This window comes from Dermacentor andersoni, chromosome 3 (assembly GCF_023375885.2).
Source record: "Dermacentor andersoni chromosome 3, qqDerAnde1_hic_scaffold, whole genome shotgun sequence".
NCBI lineage: Eukaryota > Metazoa > Arthropoda > Arachnida > Ixodida > Ixodidae > Dermacentor > Dermacentor andersoni.
The window spans coordinates 187984023-187999202 of NC_092816.1; the positions used below are offsets into that span (position 1 = coordinate 187984023).

At 46.9% G+C, this 15180-nt stretch overlaps 1 protein-coding gene across 1 annotated transcript in view; it reads left to right on the forward strand.

Moving 5' to 3' along the window:
• LOC140216503 (uncharacterized) overlaps positions 1-15180 on the forward strand; it is a 29904-nt gene that overhangs the window by 13207 nt on the left and 1517 nt on the right. The window lies entirely within an intron of this gene.

The following is a 15180-nucleotide window of genomic DNA, read 5'->3' on the forward strand; positions in this document are numbered from 1 at the left end:
GTTTCACCGCCTATGCGAGTCTCTCGAAGGGCACTTTGACGCCGTGAGAATTCCGACGTTTCGGCCTTCGATGGCGACTCCTGAGAGCATCATGGACACTACGAATATGCAGAGCTTCGGTAAAATTTGCTCGGGTCACCGAAATACATCATGCAACGTTGTTTGCCCACACATTGAATGGTGTATAAGTAGTAGCGCCAGATATACGTGACTCTTCCTGTTAAACTGCCAATTGGCTTCCCCTCAAGTTTTTGCGCTGTGGTAGCACTTTGTAGTGAGTTGAGTTTCATACGACGTTTGCAAACATTACTTTCCTGGATCATTTACAACTCAGCACAATTGTAGTTTATCTGCTGCAATGCCACTAAGAAAAAAAATGTACATTTATTGCAACGGAACGATTTCGGCATATGTCATATGTCACGCCATATGTCATGTGATCATATGCCACTGCTACAGCGAACCAGCGCTCCTAAACCCTCTTAGTAACGTGTCAGTGTACATGGCCTCCTAATCTCGTAAGTCATGGGATGAAAGACGTTCCACAGTAGCAGGAACAGATAACTCCATTGTTCCATTGCAGTAAAATTAGCATCTATAATTAGTGTCGTTCTGAGGACGCATACTTCAGCTCTATTGTGAACATAAAGTGCGCAGGAGTTAAAAGTAAATTTCGGTGATTTAGCGCTGTCCACTCACCTTAACAAAATTATGAATATACTTTTTTTGCACTCTCATTATCGGTGCCAAATTATATCACTGCAATTCACTCAGTATATTTTTAATATGAATTTTAAAGACTGGTTGCGCGTTCCTGACTCATTCCCACCGATGTATGATCTGAATACGTGATTAGAATAAGGCAATGGTCGCTTATATCTGAGCATATCGTACTAACACTGTGGACACAAACACGAATTTACAATGAAGTTATCAAGTCCAGATTGGCTATATTCTGTTATGCATGTAGGTGCGGTAACGACGCGCTGAAAACCGCTTGCTTGGTATCTACTAATCAGTTCACAAGAGTGCAAATTCGCTCGAAGGAAGTTTATATTTAAGTCACCTTTCAAGAAGCATGGCTGAGCGTGCCCCGTATTCTAATATTCGTCTAAAAAAATTAAGAAACCACCTATCATTCCTGTGAGGGGACGGTATACCACAGTAAATATTTCAGCTTGATTTTTTTTTATGCAGAGCACTACAAAGTCGCCTGTGAGACGTGTAAACTCACTTACCAGTTCACATGACCCATATCGTGCGATATGCATAGCCACTCCTCCGCCGCGCATGCCTCTACGGTTTATGTGATAGTGGTTGTAGCCAACAAGCCACAACTTATCCCTGTCAGTAGCGTACCATGTTTCGGAGAACATGGTCACGTCAAACTGAAAGCAAAGTTGACCTAATAGTATACTAATTTGATCCTGTTTCGAACTTTGGGAGGGAGCATTACCATGAATGGCGTAAATGGTGTTAGTCACTCGAGGTGGCTGTGCAAATTCTGGAGGTTGACAAAATTCGTAGTACGCCTTGGTGCGAGCTGTCGAAAGCCTTGCGTGTTGTTAACAGCTTAGTCAATTGTGCTGAGATCCCTGTCACAGTCAGTGCGTATCGTTGCTTCTTTCTGTTTTCCGTGCAAAGATTTGGCCATTGCGTGTCCACACGAAACAAAAATGCTGCTTACGGTTTTCTGCTGGTTGCCAGGGGGAGAAGCCTTTTCAGAGCAGGAGACAAATGTTCGTTCACAAAGACTGGCGATTCATCAGTGACACCGACTTCCTGGTTTGTAATTCTTGCGAGCCTTTTCGAGAACGTTGCCTCTTTTCTGCTTGTTATTGAACTACGCGGTGACACATATCTATTTCTTCTGGCACTATGACCACGCCCACAGCGTCACCTATTTTGATGACAAGACCGGTCACATCTTTATTTTATCTTCCCACCACACCCTTCACTTCTAAATTATACCTTCGCGAGTACTGTTCGCTCTGAGTAGCCCTCTTTTGAAGCTTTCGATAGCAATTTCGTTTCTTTTGCATGTTTCGCGAAGTCATGCATTTTCTTTCATTAAGGTCTCTAACTACAGATGAGACACCAAGTTTCTTCTTTATTTCTTCAAATTCCGAGTTCATGAACTTCACGCTTTCCTTAATTTCTCGCAATTCCCGCGCGAAGCTCACGAATTTCAGTGCGGCAATCTCTGTCTGTGGAGTTGCCATCGGTATTCCCACAACAGGTGGCAAAGCAATAGATAACCATTAAATATTGGTGGTTAAGTATTCGTACTCTCCGAACGGGAGGGGATGGGGCGACGACAAACCCACCCCGGCATGCATTTACGGATGGTTCGACTGCTGACCGGCGATAAGGTCCACGCCTGATCGACCGTGGACCAGAGGCATGAGACGGGAGGCGACGTACAAACAAACACTCAATATAATAAAATAAAATCATTCCAGCGACATGATCAAAAAAAGAATAAGCAAACTGCAAGCAGATGGTGCCAAGCTTCGCGGAAGGCGTGCGAGTCACACACAACACCAACTCTAACGCGACGCGCGACACAAAGCCTGCTACATGGGAATATTTTAACACACGCGAAATAAAAAACAATCAAGCGACACAAATGAAAAATACACGCTACAATAAATGCCGCAAACACTACACTAACAGAATATACAAAAATCAATACGCGATGAATTATTAAATGAAAGATGAAACGCGATTAAAAAAAAGAGTCCGGCGTAAAGTTCTGAGAGCAGGTTGCAACACGAGTCTTATCTGTGGCGTGCTCGACGAGGTCCCTATCTGAAGAAGCGTCGGGCAGCTGGTACCTCGCTGCCATTGATCTCGACGGATTCGCACCGTCTGTCGATCTACAGGCGAAGACTTCGGCCTTGGGGTTTCAACCGGCCGACCTCATCTTCAGCTGTATCTTGGTGCACGACCACGCCGCTCCATCTCCCAAACCACTTTCCCCGCTCGCCGAGGCTACCTCGTCCCTCGTCACGCACTGACGACCCACGTGACCAACCGGTCCGTCGACGTCAGGAACAATGGGGAGCTTTCCTCCCTATCGCCGTGTAAGCGGCGCTGTGGCTGCGGCTGCGACGGCGGCCATATCGAGATAGACGCGGGCAGGCACTTTGCGACAATAAGACAACAAAGCACTTGTGAAGAAGTTGCAGCAGTGACAGTTGTAGGAATTATAGGAGAGTTTGAGCACTAATGCATGTTAAACCAACCTGTAGAACAAAGCTGACGGCGAATAGAAATACTGGCCAGCTGTCTCTGCTGTCAAGTTGTCGACTCTGCTTTACCCCTCTGTTGATATCAGCTCCGCCAAGATGACGTCACTCGTCCAACGGTGCTTACGTCGGAGCTGCGCTCCTCTGTCCGTCCATCTGGTGCTGATGCACTCCATCCGCACGCACAGTACATTCGACGGTCTTGAGGGCCGTAGAACAAAACTGACGGCAAATAGGAATGCTGGCCAACTGTCTCTGCTGCCAAGCTGTCGACTCGGCTTTGCCCCTCTGTTGATATCAGCTCCGGCAAGATGACGTCACTCGTCCAACGATGCTTACGGCGTGGCTGCGCTCTTCTGTCCGTCCGTCTGGTGCTGATACACTCCGTCCGCACGCGTAGCACTTTCTACGGTCTTGAGGGCCGTAGAACAAAAGTGACGGCGAATAGGAATGCTGGCCAGCTGTCTCCGCTGCCAAGCTGTCGACTCGGCTTTGCCCCTCTGTTGATATCAGCTCCGGCAAGATGACGTCACTCGTCCAACGATGCTTACGGCGTGGCTGCGCTCTTCTGTCTGTCCGTCTGGTGCTGATACACTCCGTCCGCACGCGTAGCACTTTCGACGGTCTTGAGGGCCGTAGAACAAAAGTGACGGCGAATAGAAATGCTGGCCAGCTGTCTCTGCTGGCATGTGGTGGACTCGGCTTTGCCCCTCTGTTGATATCAGCTCCGGCAAGATGACGTCACTCGTCCAACGATGCTTACGGCGTGGCTGCGCTCTTCTGTCTGTCCGTCTGGTGCTGATACACTCCGTCCGCACGCGTAGCACTTTCGACGGTCTTGAGGGCCGTAGAACAAAACTGAAGGCAAATAGGAATGCTGGCCAGCGGTCTTTGCTGCCAAGTTGTCGACTCGGCTTTGTCCCTCTGTTGATATCGTCACCGCCAAGATGGCGTCACTCGTCCAATCGTGCTTACGGCGGCGCCGCGCTCCTCTGACCATCAGTTTGGTGTTGATGCACCCCGTCCACACGCGCAGTACGTTCGACGATCTTGGGGGCTGTAGAACAAAATTGACGCTTAATAGGAATGATGGCGAGCTGTCTCTGCCGCGAAACAACGATGCGGGTTACCGCCCGATGCTTGCGTTGGTGGTTACTTAAGTTTGACGTCAGGAGATTAGAATAAAAACAGTTTGGAATAGTTTTACGTTATACGGTCCCTTAACTGCTATTCGGTAAGCCAAATCAAAACGCGCCAAGCTTCTCAACTTGCTCGCTTGCCCACGATCAATTCATTACTCGAAGGAGCGCTCAGCAGCGTTCAATTGGACACTAATGCTTTCGCAGTCAAAACTCACAAGAAGTGCTTAGATGTCTTCGGATTTTTCTTACCCGTTTGGGATAAGAGGCAAAGAGCTCATCGCGGAAGTCAAACAGTGAGTCAGCAAAGCAATGCGTACGAACACACCCATGTACACTGTCACATTTAATATACGAGAGCGCCCGTGACGGTGAGTGGCAGCCTTGAAAAACGGTAACGTATAGTGACATTAACAGTGCATCGTGTCGCCGCTTTTATGTGTGCGAGCTCTGTACGAGAGAAGAATGGTCAATTTGAAATTTCTATGTTACGAAGTGAACTGTAAAAGAAGTCTTCTTCGTCCTAATAACTGAAGGGTCAAGTAAGGTTCGCCGGTAGCGGACGCACGAGCTCAGTGACTGGGCTAGGCCTAAGCTCGCCTGAACGCGATGGACATGAGCTCAAACTTTGTGTGCGGCTGGCGAAGGCTGAAGTTCGAGAAGCCAACAAAGCAACGCCACTTGGGAACTTCTCGCGACAGTAACATCTCGCGTCAAACATTATTAGCTCATGGTCGTCTACTCCTGGACGCTGTCGTCTGCCATTAGGTACTAGCGTGCTCTGCGTATGCCATTGTTTACGGCATAAGACAATGTGGCCAGTACCTGAGAAAGAGGCAAGGGATATGGCTCGAGCAATTAACAAAATTTATTTGTAAACAACCTGCGCACCTCTCAAGCCTGCCGTTTTCAAGAATGACAGAAGTGTGCCTGTACCAAACGAATCTCATTGACATCCGTGGACCTAGAAAAACCGCCTTAGTTGCTTTTTAAACGACTAAGATTAAAATAATGACCCCCCCCCAGCCCTCAACTTTCTAAAAAAAAAATTAAAGCCCTAATGTGACCGTCCAAGCAAGGACTTAAAGAACTGCATCTGTTTATCCAGAGGGCGTCACCACTGGGTAGTGAATTTGGATGCCGCCTTTCCTCGAAGCTGTGTCAACGTTTTCGCTGTTCATAGAGGACGAGAAGACAGTGGTGGCGATGAAGTTTCGGTACCTGCGCATGTGACCGCACGACCGTGGGATCAAGCAGACGAAGCGGAAATACATCTCTCTTGCTTCGGTGCGAAGTAAAACAAAAAACACGCAAGCATACAGTTTGGTTATTTATTATTTCCCTAAGTTTCAACTCGTCAATTCAACAAACAGATCGCACAGATAACAGATGTTGTCTTGAATAATTCTCGAAGTCACCTGTCACCAGAAGCGACGTCGCACTGCCCTTTAACGGAGAAACAGCGATGTCCCCTGTCTTCGTCTTTGAATGGAGCAAATTTCCTCGCTCATCCATGGGGGCAATTGTTTCTTCCTCTTCAAAACCAACATGGCCGTCTCCAGGCAAACGAAGCGATGGATACGACTAGGCCTACGAACTGTACTACTTCGCAGCTGGAAAACAACGCACGCGTCATAAGCATAATGTACGTCACAGATATTTGCACACAAAAAAACAGTCTTCCTAACCTTTCTTCAGCGCATCAAGGTACCAAGTGCAAGTACGACACGATATTGTAGCGATGCCTTCCGCTCCACTGCCACGCTTATAACCTACCGTCGGTGGCCAGCTCATCATGTTAAAAACGCGGGTGGCACGTCGCTCTAACCACGGTCGAAGCGCGAAAAAGAATGGTATCGCTGAAACATCGCGGCGTTGAACTAACGTAAACATAGGGATATCCATACATCAATCCGTTGCACACACATACAAACGCTTATGTGGATGGATGTTATGAGCGTGCCCTTTGGAACGCACCAAGGGGCGCAACCCACCAAGAGCTTGGTGGGTTGCGCCATCAAGCTCTTGCTATTATACTGCCTAATGTCCTACCTAGGTTAAACAATGAAAAAAGAAAAAAAAAACACTAGGAACTACCCCGCCCAAATTTTCTGATCCCCTATTTGGGACTGTGCTTCTGTACGTCTCCGTTTTTTGTCGTTTCCTTACTATTCTTCCACCAATCCTCCAATCGCCTCTTACTAATGCCTATTGCGGACATGTTTACTTTTCCACTGCCCTCGCTGAACCCAAGTGCTTCAAGGAGGCCAGTGGCGCGTAAATCGACCGCTGGGTAGACGTCTTCACATTTTAATAAAACATGCTCCTTAGTCTCCCTAGCTTTACCGCAGCAAGCACATGCTTCTTCTTCCTTCTTATATCTCGCTTTATAGGTGCGTGTTCTAAGGCATCCCGATCTCATTTCGAAAAGTAATGAGCTTCCCTTTGAGTTATCACAAAGTGTTTCTTTCCTGATTTCGTTTTTTTCTCTTAAGTAGTTACTCATGGCAGGTTTCTTTTCCATTGCCGCCACCCATGAGATTACTTCAGCCTATATGACTTTCCGCTTGACCTTCTTTGTTGCTATATTGCCCACCCTACAAGCCGTATACTTGCTGGTAAGCTTCCTAGTTCTCTTCCTCCACTGTGAATCAATGTTTTTCCTGTACAGATACCTGAACACTCTCCCAGCCCATTCACTTTCTTCCATATTCCTCAGCCGTTCTTCATACTCAATTTTACTTCCAGCTTCCCTCACTTCAAAACTAGTCCAGCACATATCATGCAGCACTGCTTCATTTGTAGTCTTCGCGTGAGCGCCCAATGCGAGGCGACCCATTGACCTTTCGTTCCCGTAGAGTGCTTATTGTACCCCTTATTTAAAGCAAACAACCGCATTTCCAAAAGTAAGTCCTGGAACCATTACACCTTTCCACATACCTCGCAGGACCTCGTACCTATCGTATCCCCATAGCGCTCCGTGCTTTATTATGGCTGCGTTTCACTTCCCCTTCACTCTTATTGTTTTTTCCTGTGTTCCCATATATATATTGCCTTCGTTTATCCATATACCAAGATATTTATATTCTGTTACCCGAGGTATTTCCTGGCCCTGTATCTTCCACTGTCTGTTCACTGTTTTCATTGAATACCATAACACCTGATTTTCTAACGCTAAATTTCAAACCTAAATTGTTGCCTTCCTCTTACAGATATTAGCCAGACGTTGCAAATCATTTTGCTTGTTAGCTAGCAACACAATGCCATCCACACAGAATAAACCTGGGAATTGCTGCTCTATTACTGTACCCACCTGTTTGTATGAGGGATTAAACCCGATATTACTTCCTCCTAGCGCCCTCTCCATCCTCACCATGTACATCATAAACACCAGCGGGGATAAAGGGCACCCCTGCCTCAGTCCCTTGTTGATATGAACTTTCTCTTCGCTCCTCATCCCTTCCCATTCAACGCAAACGGTACTTTTTGGGTAAATCTCTCTCAAAAGCTGTAGACAATCTTCAGCTAAGCCTTCCCCTTCCAGAATTTCCCACAATATGTTGCGGTGTACAGTGTCATAGGCTCCTGTAATGTCTAGAAAGGCCACATATAACGATCTGCTTTTTACTTTTGATATTTCAATACACTGAGTAAGAACAAATAAGTTATCATCTAAACGCCTACCTATTCTGAAGCCATTCTGAACTTCTCCCAAAATGCCATTATTCGCTGCCCATGCTTGAAGCTTTAATTTGATTGCCTGCACTACTACCCTCTATATTACCGATGTAATGGTCAACGGTCTATACGAGTGAATTCTATCTTCCTCCCCCTTACCTTTATAAATTAAATCCATTCTACTTTGTCGCCAACTGTCTGGTATTCGTATATCTTTTAAAGTTTTTTCCACTGCTTTCACCAGAGATTCCTTACTTTTTGGTCCTAGTTCATTAATCAGCCTAACGGGAACTTCATCTAGCCCCGTGGTTGTGCGCTTAGGAATTTTCTCTTCCGCTTTCTTCCAGTTGAAATTTGTCAGCACCAGCTCCCTTTCCACTTCTTTCATGCTCTTTTTCTCTTCAAATACAACCTCGTCATTGGCTTGGAAAGATTCGGCTGTTATTTTTCGGATGTAATTTATTGCCGCTTCTCCTTCCAGTCTGTTTTAATCTTCGTCTAGGATATGTTGTATAGTTGTTGACTTCCTGCCTAGTAGGTTTATGTGGTTTCAAAATGTTCTAGGTGCGGCTTTTTTTTTCTCACGTATTTTTTCAACCAACGTTCACTTTCACCTTTTAATTTTGCTTGCACCAGTATTTCAACCACACACTTTTTCTGCCGGTATATTTCCCATTTACTGGTTACTTCATCCTGCGGCAACTGCGCCTTCTTTGCCTACCTGTGCTCTCGAGATGCTTTCTGTCGTTCGGCGATCGCTTCTTGTATCTCCCTGTTCCTGTTTCTTTCTTTCTTTCCAACGAACATGTTGTTTCTTTTCCGTATTTCTGTCGCTATTACACTTCGAAGCTCACCATATTCCCACTCTTTACTTGGCCATTCCCCAAGTTCTTCCTCGACTCTAGTGACTATTTGATCAGCGTTCAAATTTGGACTGGCCATTTTACGCTCCTTGCTCTCTTTCCCAACTACATATCCCATTTTCAAAATGATGCGTTTATGGTCAGTCTCTATGCTGATATAGCCTTCCTCATCAATGACCATTTCTCTCAACTTATCATGAATTCCTTCTGTCATCAGACAGTAATCAAAGGTCGATTGCCGGTTTCCCACTTCGCACGTGATCTGCCTTTCACACTTAGGCCCTGTGTTCACGATAACGAGGTTATGTTGTTCACGAAGGTCTAACATTGACTTCTCGTTGTTGTCGGTATAGCCATCTAAATCCTGTATGTGGGCATTCAGGTCACCTAATAGGATCATTTTAGCACCATTCCCGAAACCCTTAATATCAGCCCTTATGCATTCCACTAACTCTTTATTCTTCTCTGTGCAATTAATTCCGGTCTACAAATACGTAACGCCCAGTCAAGCTTTTTTCCCACTCATTGTACCTGATAACCAAAGATGCTCTTGACATTTTGAATTTACTCTTTTTCGTTAGGCTCCCTGATGGATGTGCATTCCGACTCCCCCTCCCTTTCTTTCCGACTTAGTTCTTTTGCAACCTTCCCAAACATAATTCTCAATAACTGGCGGCTCTTCTGAGTCTCTAAGGTACGTTTCTGTAACCGCATACACCCCTAATTGTTCTCTAGGTAACTGCTCCTCAATCTCTGCCCACTTTTCCTTTCTTCTGCCGCCCTGCATGTTTATAAAGCCTATTGCATGGCGAGCTCTCTTTCTTGCTTTCCTCCTTTTTTTGTTATCGACGGCGATGCTCTTCTGAGGTTCCCCTAGGGGACCTTCTTTATTACTATCTACTCTCGCCTCCTGAGCACCCGCGGGCCCCCTAAAAAAGCAATAGCGCGACCACCAAGTCGCCAGCCCACTTCTCGTGCCAGCCTGTAATTGAAGCGGATCCCATCTCGTTTAAAACCACCACAACTTCTCACTTCCCTGTTTACTTCGACAACCTCGAAGCCTTTCGCTCGGCTTATTTTCCAATTGCCTCATTAGCAGCCACTACAGCTCTCTGTATGTGACTGTCACGTACAGGCATCTCCGGCACCGTGCACACCACGATGTGCACCTAGGGGGATAGCTCGCGCAAGTCGTCCACCCCCTTCGCCAAGCTCTGGGCTAGTCCAGTCCATTTCCTGTTTAGGACGTCATTTAGCCCACCGGTTACTATGACAAGGTTGCGCACGTGGGCATTTTCCGCGAGCTTTTCTTTTGCTCGCTCCATGACAGAACCCAGTGTCCGCCCTGGAAATGTCCCTACCGCCACTCTTTTCTCGCCTTTCACCCTCTCCACAATTGCTTTTGAGCACCCAGCCAGGTTTGAGTCGCCGGCGATAATCACCCTTTCACTCTCTCCTACCTCGCCCTGCTTGCCTTTGTCCTTTTCCGCGTGATTCGGACTCGTCAAGGGGCATTGTCCCCTGGGCTCCTGCTTTTTCCGCGTGGCGGCCTCAAGGTAGGTGCCGCTCTTTACAGCTAACCCTTCATCACGCTCCATGCATTCCACGTACTTCGCTGAGACTCCCTCGCCTGTCGCGTAGGGGGTCTGCGTTGCATTGTCACGCACATTCTCGTTCACAATGGCGGCCCTGTTCAGCTTTTCCTCGACTGCTTCAAGTCAACTACCTTCCGTGCATAACGCTCCCTGTTTAGCTCATTTTTGAACCCTTGCACCTGTTTGAGAAGCTCTTCCTGGAAAGCCTCCATTTTCTGCAGCCTAGCATCGACATCGCATTGTGTGCCGGTTCATTCGATGCCCTCTCCATTCTCATCCGTCTCCTCATCTGCCTTGACGGACACCCCGCTCACTACTTGCTTTCCCGTCTTTCTCGCCATGTATTTCACGGCTTCTTGCAAATACTCCAATACTATAATAATGCGACTACTGATGCAAATAATATCATACTGTAATACTATATTAATGCAGAGCGCGTGCCTTTTAGCAAAAACCGATACGCACAGGATCCAAATCCTCAAAATGTCGCAAAGCAACACTCACCACTGTTCCAAAAGCAATCAATGCTGCGGAGACCGAAGGTATGACATGCTCTCGCACGCGCTCAACCACGCGGCTACGGTCTCACTTTCGTACCAAAACACGCACAGTAAAACCACTAATAGCTATTTGTCTTGCCAATTCCAAGCAACCATTTAAAGACTACAAACGCTCAACGTCCCACCCGGCGGCACGTGTTGGAGCACGTGGCGCGAAAGGACGCTCTAACTATCCTGCAAAACCAAATGTGCACGAAGAACACCCGCGCACCCGAAATACTAGAGACAAAAAAAGAAAGAAAAGGAAAACCACCCAAATACTATCTAAAGGCAAAAAATCAGCAAATAAAAAACAGAAGCAAGCTCAAAGCATGCACAAAAACTTATGATTTCGTCGCCGCCACGGACTCGGGCACCGAAAAGGACGTCCATTCACCACAAAATATACAACATTATACACAATATACGAACGGCCCTCTATTGAATGCTTTTGACTAGCGACTTTCAATTATTAACACGGTGGCGAGGCGATCTAATCCTTTCACTTTGAAGCCGTAGCGGATGGCGCTTCAAGAACCGCCGACGTTTACAAAACACATTCTGTTGAGATCGCTTCAACGTTTTCTCGCCTACTTTCGCACAGAAATGGCAAACAATGTGCTATCCGCGGCGTCCGTACGCCGCTGCAAATCGGGTACGTGCGAGCCGGCGCACTGTGTGATGGCGCATGCCGGCGGCTGGACTTGAGGCCAGGCGTATTGTGTAGGGATGAATCTGACCGGAACGCTGACGCCACCGTTTTCGAGGACGCCTTCGAAATCATGTTTTGCCTTCCGGTCTACAGACTAAATGTATTCGGCTATGTCGAGGACGTCGTTCGATGCTACACGCTGAGCACCTGCGTGCAATTTGAAAGGATATTAGATGAGAGCGGACCGAAATACTAGCATAACAACCAAGGAGGCTATGATACAAGTTACTCGAGGATATCACTACATACGAGAACCAAAGATTACTCAACACGGTTGGCGTGACGATATCCACTGACGGTATCAGAAGGTGTCTGTTGTGTTATATCCATCTCCAAGAGAGTCGTGGCAACGAAGATTTCTGCAGTAGTCTAGTAGGCTACAACTAGAATAACTATAGCGTAAATACAGTGGCTGAAGCGTAACCGTGGCGACATGTGACCTGTAAGGATAGCTCCGAGCGCCTCTACTGCAAAGCTGTGTCGGCGCCATGCTAGCGGTTCTTTCTGCTAGAGAGAGGGTGGTTTCGTTTCTTACCGACGTTCGAGTTCGCCAGTGCCCTGCAGCTTTCTTTAATCCCGGCACTCGACACTGCACAACGCTTCCGTACCCATGCGTGTCCCATTAGCTTGGTCTCCCGTTCACGTCTCGGCATAGCCATTTGCCCCGTACTCTTGTGCCTTTCATTAGGGTTTTCATACTTCGTAGTTTAAATTGTCCCTCTACATGTTATCTTCGAGAGCGTCGCCTTTTCTTCATAGATGCCGCCAGCCGTATGTGCAAAACTGCAACGCAGAAGCAAGCAATCTGTATAAGCTTTTTTTTTTTTTTTTTTCAAATGTGTCCTCCGGATACTTTTGCTTTGTACGTTTGCTCGTACCACGCCTTTTAGGAAATACATCTTCTATTGTTGGTCGGTGCTTCCGGTCTCTGTAGTGTCGTGTGCGCTCAACGATGCATCGCGGAGAAGCCGCCGCTCGCGGGCGGAGACCGAGACGAAGCGGCACGCAAGTGGCGCTGGATATACAGCTGTATATCTGGTTTCCTGGTGCATTCGAGCCCCTCCTTGCTCTGGCGGCGGGGTTTCTGTTCCGTCTGTGGATATGACGGCGTCGCTTGCGGGGGCGATGCGCTCACACCGCCCAGCTACGTGCCGACGGCGCCAGCAAACGTATTTTGCTTTCGCTTCGAAGCTGTCACGGATGGCGCTTCAAACCGGCCACAAATGCATACATTTGAGATAGCCTAACCTTCTCCTCATTCTAATTTCACGCATCCAAACGAGAAAGACTGGCTGATATATGCGTTGTCTGGGCCGAGATGCCTGAATACGGGCTTGTCTCGCTGTGCGTCAGCAGCCGGGCGCTGCTTTGCGTTTAACTATTCTCGTATCGCAGCTCCCGTTCGAGCTAGAGATTTGACGCTGGGGGTCGCTTGACATGAAATGTTTAGACCTCAGGTTACGCTAATTAGCATTACTTTCCGTCGAAAAAAAGTTATTGTAGCCGATGTTCTTGTCACCGGCGGCGGCCACGCAAGATACGCACGCAATGGGGAAACGTTCTTCCTCTTTTGACTGCCACAAGAGGGCGTGACATGTGAAATGCGTGTGAAGGAGGAACTCACGGGCCTGAAGGACGAAAACATCTAGTTAGAGTGTATAGTCGAAGATGAACTTTACGTGCGCACTGTTCTGCACACTTCAAGCGCTGCGTTGTATCGCAATTGATAGGGGAGTGAATGGCCCCTTTTATACCGGACACTGAGAAGGAGGTATTTATTAATCATACTGAAGTACAAGACAGACATATTTTTTTGCTGTCCACATGCATATAATTGATTAAGGGTTTTAATTCCGTTGAATGAAAGCGAAATGTGTCTCGTTTTAATTTTTAAAATCCGCCTGCATTCCAGCCTGTCAACGTGCATGCACAGCGAACCTGTTGCCGACGTTAGGCAATCACAGCTGACATTAGACAAGTGCCACCACCCAAACTGACGTTACACGACGTTATACAAGCTCCATCACTATGCAAGCGACGTACGTCACGCACGCACGCACGTGAACGGAAGTGTAGCGTACTTCCGCATTCTTCTAGTCCTTCCGCGAAACGCAAGTACCTTATTGAAGTAATTAAACTTTCGAAAGTAAATTGCGTCAGAAAATTCGTAAAGTTCGACTTAGACACAAGCTGCAGACATGACAACTTCGGATTGTAATTCTAATATACGAGAAAACATAGCTCTGTTACGCGGAAACTCAACGACAAAGCCCTCTTCCACCTGCCTTTTGAGGTCCGTTTGAGTGGCATCGGATGCTAGGTGGTGGTACTATTTTGGGGTGAGCACGAGCCTACGAAAATCCTGACCGACTAGACGCTCATAGTTTCACTGTAAAGCTGTTTTTTTTTTATTTCTGAATGTTTGTTCCCTCGTCACATTAGTTCTGTACAACTTTTCGCCATAAGCTTCGCAAGCACTTTCGATTGAGCTTGGTCTGGTTTTCCGCAAATTCATTGAAACGCCCTCTAGATACAAGGCTTCTTTGTAATTTCCACAAGCCAATTAACGTACGACTACCTTATAAAACAACCATCTATATGTTTTCGTATGATGCAATGTTTCCTGAAATCAGCAAACTTATGAACGGTCTTACGTGAATCAATGTAGCGGAGAAAAATATTTCGCTGGAAATGCTCTCCACGGGTGTATGATAACAGCATGATTTTCTAAAGAAATCAGATATGGTTGTGTCACATGTCTGGTACACAGCATGACATGTTTAATGACGCGTCGTCGTATCCGGCCTATCTAGGACTTATCCGCGACAGTTCCGCCTCGTTAACACCGTTCTTAATTCATTAAATTCTGGTGCTTAACTTGCCGAAAGAAGACCATTATGAGGCCCACTGTAGTCGGGGACTAGAATTAATTTTGTCCTACTGAAGTTTAACGTGCACCCATTGCACGGTACGCTGGAGGTTTTTTTCTTCTTCATCTTTTTTTTTTCCTTTCGTTCCCATTGAAATGCAGCAGCCGTTGCTGGGAATTGATTACGCGCCCTTGGGCTTAGCAGTGCAACGCCAAAGCCACTACGCTACTACGGCGGGTTCCGCAGACACCGCTAGTGACACCGCTTTCCTTTTCCAACGCTTTTTGAAGAAAAAAAAACGCCGCTTTTTTGACACCGCGGTACGCCCGCCAAGCTTCTGCAGTGTCACACACGTTCAGTTTGGTTGAACTATGATTCTCGCAGGAAAAAAAAAAGTAACTGGCATTCCTTTCAGTAACCAAACTGATTTTTTTTTTCTCGGATGGACCTCATGTCAGTAATGTACGTCAACAGTGTGCCAGCTTGGGCCGCTACGTACTCGAGCGAAGTCACAGCGCTCTTGAACGGCAGAG